The sequence below is a fragment of the Lemur catta genome, chromosome 3 (genome assembly GCF_020740605.2).
Source record: "Lemur catta isolate mLemCat1 chromosome 3, mLemCat1.pri, whole genome shotgun sequence".
In the NCBI taxonomy this organism is placed as follows: domain Eukaryota; kingdom Metazoa; phylum Chordata; class Mammalia; order Primates; family Lemuridae; genus Lemur; species Lemur catta.
This window is the reverse complement of record NC_059130.1, coordinates 3,556,804-3,572,044: the sequence shown is the minus strand read 5'-3', so window position 1 is coordinate 3,572,044 and position 15,241 is coordinate 3,556,804. Positions and strand designations below refer to the sequence as shown.

Sequence of the window (15,241 nt, the reverse complement as noted above, 5' to 3'; positions counted from 1 at the left end):
GATTGTGAAGTGTCTTATATGTAAGACTAAGAAGTTTAGACTTCATTCTGAAGACTTTGGGGAGCCAGTAAAGAAATCTTAACAGAGGAAATGAGATTAGATCTTAGCATCGGAGCGCTAATCAGCAGCAGGGTAGGCGATGCATCGGAGAGAGGAGGGCTAGAGCCAGAGGGACCTGTTCAGGTGGGGTGGCAGGACAACTGAAAGGTATGAAATTCTGCGCCAGAAGAGGAGACAACATAGAAACATTTCTGAGATGGAAGCAATGGCTCTAGGTGACTCATGTATAAAAGAAAGGGAGAAGAAGGATGAGTCAAAGAGGACGCCATGATTTCTAGCTAGCTGGGAGGCCACCAACTAAGGGAGAGGACGCGGGTGGAAAAGCAGGTTGGGGAGGCAGGAGAATGAGTTTGGTTTTAGACACGTTGAATGTAAGACGTCCGTGGGACACCGAGGTGGAGATGTCTTGGTGACAAATAAAAACGTAAGTCTGGAACTCAGTGGAGCAGTGAGGGTTAGAGATGATAGATTTGAGAATCACAAGTGATGGTCAGAACCATGAAAGAACAGATGAGGCACCTAAGAAGAGTGTATAAAGTGAAGAGGGCCAAGGGCAGAACCTACTGATCTTATGTTCTAGTTTTGCTGCATGTGAGTGGTAGCATTGGTACCACAGGAATACTTGTCTTGCTTTCCCTCACAAAACTGGGAGCTTCTTAGTAACACCAGACTGTGAGCTCTTCAGAGCAAGGACCAGTTTCCATTTGTGTTTATATCTGCAATGCCCAGCAGCATGTCTAGAGTCAAGAAGCTTCAGTGAATGTTTTTTTATTTTTTTTATATTTTATAATTTATATCTTTTATTAGAGTCCACAGTCTGCCAAATAAAAGCAGTAACAAGATATTTCACAAACTGTTATACAAGTCTTATGAATTTAATTTCATAAAAAATCAGGTGCATACTCATACTGGCTAACCTAAAAATGCTACCTTTCATCTATGATCTAAAACACTTCATAAGAGACTTAGTTCCCGCACTAAAAACAATCCCATCAGTTTTTTAATACATGTTTTACAACAAAAAGTTTGTGCTCTTAATCAAAAAGACCCACAGACTAATTCAGCATGTAAAAAATAAATTTTACAAAAATTTCCAGATAGCACTTTCAAATCCACTTTTATTTTTTCTTTTATCCTCCTCACATACAAGAACTTCCCCCCACACCACATTTCTTGTAGCTATAAAGTCACTTGATGTTGGCCAGGTACCAGTGAATGTTTTTTAAATGATACATAAGCACAATCTGTAACTCATACTTACTTTGTTCCTCTTAAGTATTAGTCAACGCTGAGTATATTTGTTGACTTGTACAGTGTCCACACAATAAACATCTACAGTCTCAAGCGAGATAACGTGATTTAAGCTCATTGATCATAATTCTTCATCTGGTTATTTAAATTATTACTAGTGATAGATTCATTGGGGACTATGGTTGAAAGCAACACAAATAGGCTCTGGCTAACTTAAGCAGCAAAGGAGTTCATTGGAAGGATATCAAACTTGAAAAGAAGAAGGCTGGACAATCCATCTGAGAAAAGGATAGGACATTAAGGTAACACTTGTCAGCCTCTGTACAAACAACCCCCAAATCTCAGTGACTTACCACACTAAAAATTTATCAGTTCTTTTTGTCCTAGTCAGAGGTAGGTTAGGAAGCTCACTTGGGCAGCTGCCTTCTGAGTGGTGCTGGAGGGATCTGAATTTCCCCATTGTTTGGCTCTGCCGTGTCTCGGAGACCTTTGCTCCCAGTTGCACAGAGAGAGAGTGAAAAAGGTCATGTGGCACTTTTTTAGGGGACAGATCTGATAGTGACATGGGTCACTTCTGCTGTCATTTTGTGTATGCCCAGGAAGAAAATAAAAATTGATCATAGCACAGTCTGTCCTTTTGGTAATGCTCCAGGGTCTATGTAGCAGGAATTAAGGGACAATATCTTTAGGGCTCCATAGCCAGACAAAATTAACTGTTTTTTTTCTTTTTTTCTGTTCTTACATTTTCCTACTCAAGAATCAAAGTCTTGGGAGAGAGGTTCTGGTTGGCCCAGTTTGATCAGTTGTCCACTGCCTTAGCCTTGGGAGATCAGGGGCTTTTGAGGGCTAGTCCATCAAGACATAAAGAAGAATTCCCCAAAGTAAATTAGAACACTGTTACAAAAAAAGAAAGAATAGATGTGGGATGACAAAAAAGCAGTAAATGTTTACCAAAGTGATGCCATTACTATGTCTACCCCTAATATTAATACACACTGGTAAGTTGTAGTTCACAAAGTTTTTCTATATAATCTTCTAAGTTAGGAGAGAGGGTGTCATTTTTCAAATGAAGAAATTAACATCCAAGTTTTATGACTGTTATCCCAGTTTTTTAAAGAAAGTGTCAATGATCAAACCCAAGTGTCTTGATTCCTAGCCTCGTCTCCTTCCACAAGGCCACGTGCACGGTCTGTGGTGTGGTGGTACGGTGAAGGGGAGCTCACTGCAGAGGCTTAGTTCTTCTCATCTAGATTGCATACCTCCCCGCGGAGCATGGCTCACACCTCCTTCCACCCCATACATCTGAACCATCCACAAATGGATGCTTCTTTCGGAGGTTTCAGAAATATCCAAAGACATGTGATTCACAGAAATGGGAGGACAACCACTGATTCAACATTAAACATGAAAACTATACTGAACACCCTTTAATGTCTTTGTGATTATTCAGAAGGTAAAGTCATTCTGAAGTTGGAAATGCACCCAGTGTTTTGGGTGCTTTGAAATGACAGTGACAGGTACCTAAGAAATATTTAGACAGACGTTGGGACAGAGGGCCATACCAGCAGTCACAGAAGGTGGGAGTGTCCAGAAATCTGCTACTCTGAGATTAAACATTGGTCTAGGATCAATGGCAAGGACAGGCTGTTTAGAACCTGGAACCATGCCACTGTTTGGATAGGAATAAAGTTCCCTGGGGCATCTCCAGCTGGCAGGAAAAGGACTTCACCATTTCAGGAAGGCTCAAGCAGGGAAGTTATTATTTTAAAATCTAAAAGCAGCTCGCCTTGTTCTTTTTTCTTTCTATGTACAATGTGAGGGCTTGACTCCTTCTTTCTGATGTCCCATGTGGTAGTTTGTTTTTTAAGGGCCTTTAATTGGAAAAAGGGGGGGGCTGGGCGCGGTGGCTCACTCCTGTAATCCTAGCACTCTGGGAGGCCGAGGCGGGCAGATCGCTGGAGCTCAGGAGTTCGAGACCAGCCTGAGCAAGAGCGATATCCCGTCTCTACTAAAAAGTAGAAAGAAATTATCTGGCCAACTAAAATATATATATAGAAAAAATTAGCCGGGCATGGTGGCACATGCCTGTAGTCTCAGCTACTCGGGAGGCTGAGGCAGAAGGATTGCTTAAGCCCAGGAGTTTGAGGTTGCTGTGAGCGAGGCTGACGCCACGGCACTCACTCTAGCCCGGGCAACAGAGTGAGACTCTGTCTCAAAAAAAAAAAAAGAAAAGAAAAGAAAAGAAAAAGGGGGGAAAGGCCCTGGTGGAAATGTGGCTGAATGGACAACCCTGCCCCGGGGCCAAGAATAGAATAAAAGGATATGAGCCAAGGGCTGTTTAGATTCCAGCTAAGGAAGACATTCTTAATGGTAAATAACAATTTTTGGAAATTATAGGTGGTTAAGGTAAATTATAGAAACTCCTTCTCTGATGAGCTTTTAACATGGAACAGGTTCTCTTGTCTAGGATATTAGGTTAAACAAGATGTTTTTCAGAGTCCTTTCTATGATTTTGACTTTATTTAAAAGATCTACAGATTGCAGAATTTATTCTCTATAGCTGGTGATACATCAAATACTGCTGTTTCATTTTGCTTTAACAGTTTCTGTTTTAGGGAAAAAAGATACATGCTTATTGTGAAAAATTCAAAACAAAACAGAAAAGTACAAAAGAAGAAAATATCTCCTAAAAATCTCACCATCCAGAGCTAACTGTTATATTTCTCAGAACTCTTTTGATTGTAAGGGATAGAGGCTCAAACTGCCTCAGGGGAACTTTTTGGTTTAGGTAAAGGATAAATCCAGGGGTATTACTAGCTTCAAGCATGGCTGAGCACTGCTGTTTGGATTACGTGTTAAAGAATCTCTATCTCCTTTTCTCCATCTCCCGGGCTGCACTCCTCTGCGTTCGCTTCATTTTCAGGCAGGCTCTCTCCACATGGGGCAAAGATGGCCCCCAATAGGTCCAGGCTTCCATAGTCTTTAGCATCTTCCATTTCGGGATGATAAAGTGCCCCTTTCCCCATAGTTTCAGTAGAAGTCTTTTTGGGGGTGGCCTGTATGTTGTGAGAGGAATGTAATGAACCACCAGCCCCAACTGAACCATATGAATTTGAAGGGAATAGGGAAAAGGAGTAACTTGCTAAAGGAAAAATCAGGAGGAAATTTGTTTCCAAATGGAAAGAAAAAGAATGCCAGCAAGGCAAAAACAAATACTGTTAACATTTGGGGGAATTCGTCAGTTTCTGCTTCTTAATGGGCCAAATGCAATGTTAATCCAGGAGGCCAGAAATAGGTATGTTCCTAGCAGGTCCTTGTGAGTAAGCGCTAATTTGGAATTGATTTTTGCCCACGAATGCAGTGCCACAGAATTACCTTTATTTTTCTGTCCTGCTCCTATTTTTTCTTCTATCTCCTCCCGTGCTTTTACCCAGAAGTGCAGAGTATTTTACCTAGAAAGTGGTGAAGTGATGGGCAGGCATGGATTTTTTTTAAAAAAAAAATCAAGTTATTTACAATACTGTGCCTGAAATTATTATTCTAGTCTAAAATAAAATTTTCTGCCCATTAGTGTTAAAAAGCCACTAAGAACCTAATAAGAAATCAATGAGTTCTTGGAAGGGAACATCTCAGAATTTGTGATTGACTTTAGGCATGCTTGACGGGAGCGTGTTTCCTAAGGCTCTGCAGAAATGCCCCAGCACCCACCCCTGCATTACTGCTGCCTCAGTTTGAATCCTGTCCACCCTCCACTCCCGTGACTTCAGTGAAATCTGTTCAGAAAGGCTACTTGTTGCCAAGCTTCCCCCTCCCCCTCCTCCTCTTTGCCAGCCCCAGCCTGGTGCTGCTAACCAAGGAGATTTGATGATTAAAAGGGCCTCAGCTCCCAGAGTTCCCATGGCAACAGCCTCCTTGGAGGTCTTTGTTGCCTGCTAAAACTTTGATCTCTGAGAGTAGCTGCTGCTGTTTCTCTCTAAGATTTACAAACAGAGGAAGAGGGAAAAAGAATTGGGGGAGAAGAAAGAAAAAGTTTACTCCTGGCAGAAGGGAGAGAAGGAATTAATTACAGAGCCACACTCTAACCATAAATCTGGAGGTTACTTCTTTGGAACATCTGATTTGGGCTGTGCCCACATTTTCATTTGCAGACTCAATTATGTTTCACATATGCTTCAGATTATGCCTTAGTGGGGTTGATTGCCCTAAGAGGGCAGAATCATCCTTTCTGTCGTTAGCAGACACCTGCGCCTTTACGTTTCCAGAACAGCTGACATTACTCCACAGCTCCCATGACAGAAGAGACAGAAAACAAATGAGAAGTGGCTTTTCAGGCCTCAGCCCTGCTGCCTTTTCTTCAAGCACTCTCTCCTAGCTCTGGCCTGCTTTGCACTGAGCTTACCTAGATGCCTCCTTTGGTCTTGTTTTTAAAACAAACAATTAGAAAAATGTGTCGAAGGGATGGAGGAGAAGGAAGAGCCAGGAAAGTTAGTCAGGCCTCAATTAGAATCTGATTCAGGTTAATGACTGTCAATAAGAAGCATTCTAATAAATGAGGAGTAGGGTTTATGGTTTCTCCAAAGACGTGGGATCATGCCTTTCATTCTTTGTAAGAAGCCTCCTTTGGCCTTCAGACCTCTTTATTGCATCATCTCAACCTTGCTCTTTGATAGGCAACATGAAGAGTCAGTTTTGCTTCAAGTATGATTTAGATTTAAATTATCATTTAAATTTAACTAGTATTTTTGCATACTGTGTCTCTAACACAGTGAGAATACAAAATAAATAAATGACAGTATCTTGTCCCTATAAAAATTACTGTCTTTTGGTGATGATAAAAGTTGTGTTTCTGAAGCAATTAGAGAATAATAGAAGAAAAGATTAAGTCTGTATTTGGATATTAAATATGTGGGCCATTGATTCTTTAGAGGGAGCAATTTTGTCTTCCCAGAAGACATTTGGCAATGTTTGGAGACATTTGTTTGGTTGTCACAACTTGAGGGGTGCTTGGACATCTAGTGGGTAGAGATCGTGGAGGCGCTAAGCATCCTACAATACACATGGGTCCTCCTGTGCCCAACAAAGAATTATCTGGCTCCAAGTGTCAATAGCACTGAGGTTGTGAAACTCTGATTTTGACCAAAGGTCTATCTGGATACTGGGTAAGGTCTGCTGTGAACAGCAGGGGCTTTGAGGTCAAGCCACCCTGAACTCAGTACCGCAGTATGACCTTGGACAAGTCAATACCTATGAGCCTGGGTTTCCTTATCTGTAAAAATGGGAGACCTTTGTATAAAAGTTACATGGAAGACCATTGTGAAGATCAAATGACACATGGTAACTCAGTAAATGTTAGTTCCCTTCTCCCACTCCTTCCTATTCCCTACATCTCATTGCCAGTGTGTCACCCCTAATCTGAGGGAACCCTCTTTAGGGACTTCTACATGTGAGGACTCCTGCTAAAGAGCTGATTTTCCTGCCCCCTTCCATAGGCAGAGGCCTTCATGGGCCATCTGTGAATTGGCAATCCTATTACCGTTAGATTCACATTTTCTCAGTGACATCTGTGCTGTGGCTTGCCAGTGGTGACCCTAATCAGCCCTGTGGAGATCTTCCTGCTGGTGGACGTGAGGGCGTTGTGTTCCAGCATTCTCGCTTCCGGTTGCTGTGTGTTGGTGGCTGTCGGAAGCCCCCATTTCTCAGTGGATGGCCCTTAGTTGCAGGGTGTTTATTGCCTAACCTAAATACAAGCGTTCAGTCACACAGGCCGTTCAGTGAAGTCTGGAGGGGTTTGGACAACACCTAAGACTTGGATTAGGATCTCTGTGGGTCTGAGAAGACTTTAGATAAGGCGACTTTATAATGTATTCTCCAAACTAGGACACTGGGTTCAGAGTACAGGGGAGGGGGTACTCTCAGTAATTGATGGCAAGACAACAGGCATACACCGGAACTGTCCAAACTCGTATGATTGCCACCCATCTTTATATGGTGACCACCTTGAAGGATATCTTGTTGATTGCAGAGACAGAAGATCGGAGGGCTTGAGGGCAAATTAGTGTCCGCTCACTGTCACCTGCTGAACCCTTGCCGCTAGTTCCTGGGGACCTACATGTGCAGACTCCTCCATTCTGCGTGCTTGAACCAAGCGACGAGGGTCTGGCGTAAGGGTCGTTCACCAAAGAATTTGCCCTAAAATTTCTAAGCGGCGAAGGGCGTGGGTGGCGGCCGCTGGCGGCCCTGCGTTGTGGAGAACAGATGAGGGCGTGCGGGCGCCAGCCCTCCCCTGTCACCCGGGTCCCGGGTCCCCCGTCCCGCCCGGCCGCCGCCCCCTTGCGCGGCCTTCCTCCCGCCTCGCTATTTTTGCTCCCCTTGGTGCTCCAGCCGTGGGAGGACGCTCGGCCTCCAATGAGCGCGTTCTTGCCGGCCGCCGTTGCCGTGGTTACCCCGGCGGGCGCGGGAGCCGCGGGGTCGGCCCGCGCGCCGCGTTGTCGCCGCATTGTCGCCGGCGGGGCGCGGGGGCGGGCGCGGGGGCGGCACCGAGAAATCGGCTCCGGCCCTGGAAGGAGAGGCGCGCAGCCCCGGGAGCCGGTCGGGAGGCAGTCGCGCCGTTCCCCCGAGCCGGCGGCCGCGTTCGAGCGTGCGGGTGGCCGTTCCCGGGCAGCGGCGCCCACGGCTTGGCAGAGGTGGCGTCCCGCGAGGGCTCGGGGAGGCTCCGTGAGCGAAGCCGCTCCCACCGAGGTGGCTGGCCGCAGAGCGGGGGGCAGGAGCTCTGACAGTCTGAAGCCCGCACCAAGTGTGGCCCTCCTTGCCTGCCAGGGACAGCCAGCGCCTGCTTGTTCAGGGACAGCGGCCGTCCTTGGCATCCGTCGGTGCTAGTCTTTGCGATGGCGCACCGTGCGCTCTTGAAGTCACACTGGGCGCCGAGAAACTCAGTCCCCTCCTGCCCTGATAGCCCACCCCCCTCCACGTCACTTCTGAGTGAAATCCAGCTGTCTTCGCCAAGTGGAGCGTGTTACATCACTAATAATATTTTGTATTTATGCACTCTCTGGGGGTGGGGGCTTGGATCACTATAACACTTCGCAAAGAGTACTTTGCAATCATTTTTATTATTGTTTATTAGTTTGCAGCAGCATGGTGAATGCCTTTTAATTAGATCATACTGTGTTATGATATATTCAGTAATCATTTTCCGGTTGCAGCTTTAGAAGGTGCTGAGAATTTAAATGATCTCCAACATTTCCTACATCTAAAAATTATACTTTAATTATATAAATAGAGCAATAATGCCACAAACACAAATTTCAAGGCCATTCACTGCAAATATTAGGAGACTTAAAAAGTAGTTGTTGCACATTTCTAAATCAAGGATCAGCAAACATGGAAGAGTGGTGAGAGACTGGGGAAAAATACTGGAAGGGAGGTGAATAGACCCAGGTTCTATTCCTGGCTTGATCATTAGTCAGCTGTGTGACTTTAGGTAAGATACTTAACCTCCTACCTAAAGGTTCCTGAAAACATGAGAATATGGACTAGACGATCTCTGAGATCCTTTCTAGGTATAAAATCTGATTCAAGAATTCCATGTGAATAGAAGTTGTCAATTTCTTAGGCCAAGTTTATAATCACTGCCCAACCCCCCCCAAAGTATTTATCAACAGTTAATTGCAGATGGTCTAATACTAGTCATTTTATGGAGAGAATTCACTGTCAGAATTATTCTCCTCTAAGACTATGAAGTGAACTAAAATGTAAAAGACCCCAAAAGAAAAAGTAAACACATGAAATGCTTAAGAACATAGTTTATAAATATATATAAAAGAAAGGGAGGCTGTATCCACTTTCATGATAAATAGTCATAAACTCTATTGAATGCATGGTTGCCATGGGAATATAGAATAAAAAGAGGGATGTGTGTGCCCTTGGGAAATTTCCAATCTACTTGGGATTCCAGAGAGCCCTAGAAACAACACTTTAAAAGCATAGCCATAGAAACATCTTTACACTTAAAAGGACCAGAGAAAGGCATCTGCTCTTCTTAAAAACTTAGGAGAAAAATATTTTGGAGGGCTAGGAGCTGAGAGAACAGGGGGTGGATACAGTACATCCCTGAAAATGGATCTAGGGCATCTGAGGAAAGCTGGAAAGTGGGATGAAGCTGAGATGTGCCTTAAACAGAAGGGAGAAGAAGGGAACCACAAGAATTTGGGGAAGAAAGGCATTCCTCATTGTCCTAAACGGAAGGTTCATTTGTATAGTATTGGCAAAGCCGAGGAGGACTCCAAGTTAATAAGTTCAAAGAAATGAATGGAGATAACTATGCTGTCAGGGGTGGTGTCATCATAAGGATGAAGGAAACATTGTTATCCCTCCTTTTCATAAGTTCCAATGCATTGAACAATGTATCTGTCATCATCAAGTGATTGAGTAGCCAGATCTAGGATCTGAAAATAAGTTTGTCCGAAATACAGAACTTTGGCACTTTCCATTGCATTTTGAAGGCTTAGATTAATAATTAGAGCTTGGATTTAATTTTTAAGACTAGAGACAAAAACAATCTCCTTGGCTAAAATTTATGTGTATATTATATCTCTGTAATGACTTCCTTAAAAATACCCTAGCCTGGTGGTTCTCAGCTCTTGGGTATGGGGTGGAGTGGTGCCTTCATCCCCTTAGATAACAAGGTGGGATGATCCGAGGACTGGAGGATGCTCACTGCACTGAGCCCAAGTCCAGGTATGCTAAACACTCTGCAACACATAGAATAGTGATGAGTGAATGAATGGATGGTTCCTTCATATTTGTATTAAGAGCCTACTTCCATCTGGTGTTGATAGAAGGCACCATAAAGAGCAGCAAATCAGAAGTCCAGCCAGAAGCTCGGCATACCGAACGATGGGGATTTGCTCCTGGACACATGTCAAGGTCCTGACGGGGGTGGGTGAGGTGCCTCCTCCTGCTGGGCTGCTGGGGATGCCAAGCATAGAGCACAGTCCCCACCCTGGAGGAGCGTCTGTCCTGCTAGGGGAGGCACATGTAAAGCAATCAGTGCAGCCATGAGATAAGTGCTTTTATGAAGTCGTGTACAGTGGCCCTAGGGAGCAGGGAGGAAGAAGCACTGTACAGGGCTCCTCCAGAACATATCTGAGTCTTGTGGACTGTGTGTGGTAAGGGATTGAACGAAGCAGTTCAAGTGCTTATCTTAGCAAAGAAGGTAAGTAAATTCTGCTTTGAGGGGGCTGACTTACCAAGAAAAGAGGATATAAAAACCCTGGGGAAATGCCACTAGGACATGATTTGTTGTGAAATGTGCAAAGATAACATTCTGACTCGAAGTGGGAAACCAGGCAAGGATTGCATCTCCAAGGAAAGGTCCCATGGCCAGGTAGAACCTGATGTCAAAAATGCAAAGACAGTTGATGAAAACGGATTTGGCAGGAAGAAAGTCTTTCTACTTTAGTAAGTCCTGTGACACAGAAGCAGATATCTAAAACTGAGTTCTTAGACTCATGCAGTCAGACAAGCTGCGTGGGCTAGACCGTGCACCTGTCCAGTGTCTCAAGGGACACTGTCTTGTTCCTTTCTGTGTCTCCACCTGGCACAGTATACATTTGTTTGTTGAATGAATGAATGATGGATGAATGAATGAATTAGAGAAGTTCCAGAAGTGAGCGGGAACATATACAAAGAGTTCAGCTGGGTATAACTTCAAAGTGGCAGTGGCAGAAAACAACTGAAATAGAAAATTTAATAGGTAAGATATGTAAATTGTTTTGGTCACAGTGCGTGTTTCTACCTTGAGCATTCAACCCAAAGTGTGTGAATGTGTTTGGCTATGGAGTTTGTGACAGTACGGTATGAAACTAGCACTTGGTGTGTGTGCATATACAAACTATTTGTATGCCTGATTCATTTGGTCTATTCATGTGGAAATTTCCTAAAAGTAATGGAGTCTGCAAGTTTTGGGAAAAACTGTTAGAGTGCTTACATGAAAACTGTATTTTTTCCTGATAGTTTGAGCTATGGTTTGAAAAGGAGTAAATGTGGCCTTCTGTTTGCAGGGCTTTCCATCCTTTTCTCAGACATTAAAGTGAATTGTAATTGCCACTCTTAAACTGAATCCTGCAAGAATGACAGTGATTCACAAGTGTTGGTAAAGTGCTGCTGAAATCTGGAATGTATTTACTGCAATTGTTTAGATGCTCTAAGATCAGACCTTCGCAGAAGAAGAAAAGATAGAGCATTTCTAACTGGTGATAGCATTTCTTAGAAATTGTTAGGGAAGAAGCTGGAAGCAAAATGACTTTCAGAAATATAGAATTCTACCATAAATCCATTTTTTAAGATACCTTAGTTCCAATAAAATGTAAGTCATGGTGTAAAAGCCAGAGAGAGCTTCGCAGTCTCTCTGCTGTTGGCACAATATACTGGAACTGTCTGCTCTCCCAAAATTCCTCCTATGTTCTGAATTCTGAAGACACTGAATTTTACCTACTTTACTGCCTGACTCTGTCATTCACATTACTGTGGGGCTAACACCACACAGGTGCATTGTGGGAAGCCTTCGTCTCTTCTGAAGCATTAGCTATTGACTGTTGCTTCAGGGACAAGGAGAAGCTTGATCTATGTCTTCCTGTTGGAGTGACAAGCTCTGTGAATCTTCTGTCCATTTTTCTGATTCACCCTCTCCTTGTTTTAATTTTTTTAATTACAAAAGTAAAAAAGTCTAAGGTAAAAAATGAAGCTCCCTTTATTGTTCTTACATCATGCCCATTCTAGCTCCCGAGAAATAAGAAGGGATATTTGTTTTGTTATACTGGTGCTTTCAAATTTTAATTTGAACATAGGTGGCTAGAGCTTATATTCAGTATCATTGTGTGTGTGGAAGCAGTGTCAGAACACCATTAAGGTAACCTAAACAGCCTATGGGGAAATCCAGCTTTTGTGTTTTATCCTCCCATAAATACATCTGTGTGTATATACCCTTCAGAGGTTACAAACTCAGGATTTCTGGGCTCTCTACAGCCCAAAGACATATTTTTATGGCTTGTCTAGTGCTTTAAAAATATATTAATTGGTCAGTGTGCAGGTAAAAGGGTTTACAAAAATGAAAAATATATGTATATTAATTAGTTGCCAACATTTGGAAATCAGGATATTTCACATAAAGTCTGGGGTCTGGTGAATCTTGACAAATAGGATGACCTATAACCCTGAAGACACAGGCAAGTGGCCAGAGGTGAGCAGTAGCAGCTCCCTGAAGACACATGACCTGCCATCTGCCACACCCCTCATTGCCCCATGTTGTATTATTTGCATTACCTACTGGCCTCTACAGACATTTGAGTTTGCAACTCCAATCACTGAGTTTCAGATTTGAGAACTAAAAATGATATAGATAGGATGACCATATAATTAATTGTTCAAACTAGGACACTTTAAGAGTAAAAAGGGGTGCTGTTAACAATTACACCAGGACCATAGGCATAAACTAGGACTGTCCCAGACAAACCAAGATATATGGTCTTCCTATTTATAGACCACTTCAGTCAACCCCTTTATTTTACTAACGAGAAAACTAATACCTAGAAAGGGGCAGTAATTTGCCTGTAGTAGTCACCAAATGAGTTAATGACAAAGCTGCCCTAAGCACCCTGATTCTCAGTCCATTGCTTTTTCCAGTATAAGACGCTCTATAGAATAAGGATGAGCACTGTATTCTCCTTGAATGTATGGATTTTTTTATAGTTTATAATTACCACGTAGCTAATTTCCTGTGAGAGCTCACGAATTGGTAGCTTATATCATAAATGACATTTCTATTATGCATCTGAGTAATGATTTGGACCGTAGCACATCCAGAGATGTTTAAAACATTGGTAGGCTTGAGAACTAGAGAGTAAACACAAGCAAAGCTTCTTATTTTATTAATGCAAGAGATGTATTTAGATGTGCTAATTGTCCAGATTGGGGAAAAAAACCAGTAAAAGTCTACCATTAAGTAAGTAGCTGATAACTGGCTTGCTAACAAAACAAAACAAAACAAAACACTCTGTATTGACTTCTTGATCATTGGCTATTGCCTGGTCTTCAAGAGATGTCCAAGATCTCAAATTCCCAAATCTTTGACCATCTGTTTATTGCCTTATTGAGTTTCCAAGAGATATTTATACAGACAACACTCCAGATGAGACCAGTGCATGTACTTAATCACTTGCTCAAACTTTGGCCCCAAATCCGTATCTAGTCCCCTACCTGAGGGAACTGTGTAAGCCTTCGGGGCCCCTCTTAACCTTTGGGGAAGGCTTAGATCACAGGCTAGCCTAAGCAGACACCTTTTCCCAGTGCCCCACATGGCTCCCCCGTATCCTTCCAATGGACCTTCCAAGCAGCAGAGCCATCTTACCACATCAAAAGCTGCACAGGGCGGAGAACAGAGAGAAGGAAGCCCTTTTTGCTAAAGCCAAAAGCAGTGGGCCTAAGCCACTCACCCCATACTTCCTTTCCTTTGGAATACACTCTAGTCCCAATTAGCTTTTTAAACATGGGACTATCACCCACATAGACCAGAATAGATGTTACCACACTGAGCTCATAGAGTTGAGGGAAGCCCCCCCCAAAAAAAAGTGCAATGAGGAAAGACCCCTTTTGCCCCACTCAGTAACACCTCGCCCCAGCTACAGTGTCCTCCCCTAATGTCCTGGAGGAGCCCCTTTCCTTTGACCTTTGTCAGAGCTTCTTTTCTGTGGGGCAGCTTGATAGAGCAGGGACCAGTGACCGACCATAACCTTTAGACTCAGAATATGCACCGTACCTATGGGTAACCTTTTCTCTAATGCACCTCAACAAACTTTAACAGGAAAAAGTTGTTTTCTAAATGCGCCAACCCTACATGCACGACACAGACCACTGGAGCTGTGCTGTCCAATAACAACATGTGGCTGCTGAGCCCTTAAAATGATAATATTTTGGTGATACTCATATGAATTAAAAATAGTATTACACTAATTTCATGTTTATTTTTACTTTTTCATATAATTACTAGAAAATCTAAAATTACCCACGTTGCTTACATTATATTTCTATTGGTCAGTGCTGTTCTAGAGGCATCCATCATGTGCCTACTTGAAGTAGTTTTGTGCTTAGGTGCCACAGTGGCTTTTTGCCATCACAAGTCTGAAAGGAGGGAAGTTTGTGAGTTGTTTCCTAGTGCAACTTACTAGTTTGTCAAGAAGGCTTCAGCGTGGTAGAGATACCTGGTACAGGGGCAGAAGTTCGTAATAGAACATTACCGTGATATGAGAACATGGTGAAAGCATTCAGAACATTCTTTTATAAATCAGGCTACTTTTTCAAAGGAATAATTTTCTTCCTCACATCTCCCAGCATCTTGTTTCCTGTACAGCTCTTTGCCTCCCGGCGCCCCTTGGGGGGGGCACCTGTTCTGACACCAGCTTTTAAGCTTCTGTGCCTTATCACACAGAAGGTACTTGGGTCCACACAGCGCCAGCTGTGGGTGCCATATGGAAAAGCCATACCATGTACATATGTGCAGAGTGTTTCTGAAGCCAGAAGGAGTGGAGAGGAGTGTGTAACTTATCTAGCTTTCTCTTTTCCTTGCCTTTGAAAATTTTAATCATTGAAATATCTTTAGGCCATAAATAGAATCATGTAGTGAGATAATTCTGAGTTAAAACCAAATATGTACTTTTGTTTTTATATGGACATAGGACTGTGTATGAATGTATGAAAATGTAGATTGAACATTTAGATCCAGACGCGTTTGACTTTTCAATGAAGTGTATGGAGAGCACGTAGAAATGAATGGGGATGGTGTGTGTCAATCTGTTCACGCAGAGCTTTTCATATTGAAGCAGAGATTTCCTCCTCCTATAAATAGTTGAAGAGAAAGTTCTGTTTCTGCTTCTGC

At 43.0% G+C, this 15,241-nt stretch overlaps 1 protein-coding gene across 1 annotated transcript in view; it reads left to right on the top strand.

Annotated features, from left to right (window-relative positions):
* Nucleotides 1-15,241, top strand: part of ILDR2 (immunoglobulin like domain containing receptor 2) — a 61,487-nt gene that overhangs the window by 20,225 nt on the left and 26,021 nt on the right. The window lies entirely within an intron of this gene.